This window comes from Pinus tabuliformis, chromosome 4_2 (genome assembly GCF_031772625.1).
Source record: "Pinus tabuliformis cultivar Carrire ecotype Pingquan chromosome 4_2, CPIR1, whole genome shotgun sequence".
NCBI classification, from domain to species: Eukaryota; Viridiplantae; Streptophyta; class Pinopsida; order Pinales; family Pinaceae; genus Pinus; species Pinus tabuliformis.
The window spans coordinates 1011094957-1011097302 of NC_142304.1; the positions used below are offsets into that span (position 1 = coordinate 1011094957).

Here is a 2346-nt window from a genome sequence, read left to right on the forward strand (position 1 = left end):
ACAACAGTTTCCTTTTGAGTTGTTTTTTCTAATTGTGCATATGATGCAAGTTCTTATTACGCAGTAAGGCGTTTCCCTCTGAAATCAACTCCCCTCTCTGCTTACCTGTCATCGTGTAAGCCACACGATTATATGTTAGACGATTGCAACAATTTCAGCCGTTGATCGTTGATTCAAAAGGGTTGCCCAAACGGTTTGGGCGTTTCATTTGGCAGATCCAATAGTTTCATCAGGGCAGCTGAACCGGGCTCTCTAGTGCTACATGGGTCCCACTAACCCTGTTGGTGGGATTTTCTTGTACTGTCTGTGGGTGGAGTTTATTGATCCCAAGGCTGTACTGAGCAGGCAGCACATTCTCACAAATCCCGGTGTTCTCAAATCCATCGTTGAGAAAGCGGACATGAGAGAAAGCGATACCGTCCTGGAAATCGGCCCGGGTACTGGAAATCTAACCCTAGAGTTGCTGCAGGCCGCCCACAGAGTCATCACAGTCGAGATCGATCCTTGGATGATCGAAGTAGTTCACAAACACATAAAGCGGACCGAAACGGCTCAGAGATTGGAGGTGAGTTCCAATTTCCTTTGCATCTTGTTTTTGCATTCATTCACCTTATTTACCTCATTAACAATATGTCAATTCCACATGGATTGTGACTCTTCATGCCCACCCCAAGTTTCAAATCCTCAGAGACATGTTTTCCCTTCATGAGTTGTTGCTTCTATGCACCTCTGTAAGCAGCGGCTCAGGCTCCGACTCCATGTGGATGGGGCAAGGTGTAGGTCTTCTGCCACAATCACTGAGACATATGTTTTCGAATATCTGTTGTCAGCCTGCTATAGTTCGTTGTGATATTCACATAATGGAAATGGGCATGCTTTCTGCATGACGTGACTTCAGTTCATTGTGATAATCCCATAATGGAGAAGGGTGCGCTTGCTGCATTTGTAAACTGGAAACATCAACCAAAAAAAAATAATACATTGACAACAATACTGAAGAAGGTTTATTTGTGAAATACCACATACATTAAACTTTTTCAAATCTTTGCCAATCTGAAAACTGGGTTTAGGGTGAATTTCTCATGCCTATGCGATGAAAACTGGCTATGGGGTGAAGTCCTCATGCTTATGTGATAACAGCCTTCTTTTCTTCAGTTACTACCTTTCTCCAATCTAATGATGCTTAGAAGTACCTGTGTGCTTTGGGAAGCCATAATCTTGTAACGTACTGCACTTTCTGTCTGGCAATGAAAAATGCCAATTTTGGCAATAAAACACTTCTTCTTTTTGCAAATTTGATGTTGCAGATGGATTCCCTACCCCCTTATGTCCAATTGGGCACCTCAGTATTAAATTTATGCAATTCAAACCTGTAATTCCAAGATTTTGGCAAAATTTCTGCCAGATTTACAAGGAAAATGCACTGGAAAGAGATTTTGTTTACTGCAAGGTTAGCCTAAGCTATGTGCTTTGCGGGTTCCCTTGTGATTTCTTCGTAATTGTCTCTTGCAATTCCTTTTTTGTTCCTTGTGATTGCTGTCTTTGGTGATACCTTATTAATTTTGGGGATTACAATAAATCAAAGTTGCTCTTCTCTAATATGACTATCTCCTTTTTCTTTTCTGTTATGGACAGTTGGTGCGAGGGGACATACTACGAACAGACTTGCCAACTTTTGACATATGTGTAGCCAATATACCTTACCAGATATCATCTCCACTCATCTTCAAGCTTTTGTCCACCATGCCCAAGTTTCGAAGTGCCACCCTCATGCTTCAGAAGGAATTTGGCCACCGCCTCGTGGCAAAGCCTGGTGATTCCCTTTTCAATCGCCTGGCTGTCAATGTGGATCTTCTGGCCAGTACCAAGCTCCTTATGGATGTGAGCAAGAGGCATTTTACACCATGCCCTAAAGTGGATTCCTCTGTTGTGAGAATCGAACCAAGGGCATGGCCTCCTCCAGTCAACTTGAGTGAATGGAATAGATTCACTCTGATGTGTTTCACGAGAAAGAATAAGACTCTCGGTGCAATCTTCCTGTTCATCAATTTTAATCTTGAAGGCATATATCCCTGCTATTGTTTATTTGCTCCCCAAGATTATCTTCTTTAAAGGCATTTAGAGCATGGATGGCAGCAATTTCTCAACAAACAGTATAGGTACATTTGCATTGTATGAGCAAATGGAGGAATTTTTCCTTTTTAGTTAAAAGGACGAATCATCTTCAGTTTTTCTTTGCAAGCAATACTTTAAGCAGACAGGCATTTCAATATGAATTAGTTATGTTTTTTCGATCTCTTCATATTTATTTTCTTCAACATGTTTGAAACCTTTTCTTCTGGGAAC

The 2346-nt window shown here is 41.4% G+C and overlaps 1 pseudogene; it reads left to right on the plus strand.

The window, feature by feature from the left end:
• Nucleotides 1–262: 262 nt before the first annotated feature.
• Nucleotides 263–2112, plus strand: LOC149173050 (ribosomal RNA small subunit methyltransferase, mitochondrial pseudogene; annotated as a pseudogene).
• The last annotated feature ends 234 nt before the right edge of the window (nucleotides 2113–2346 follow it).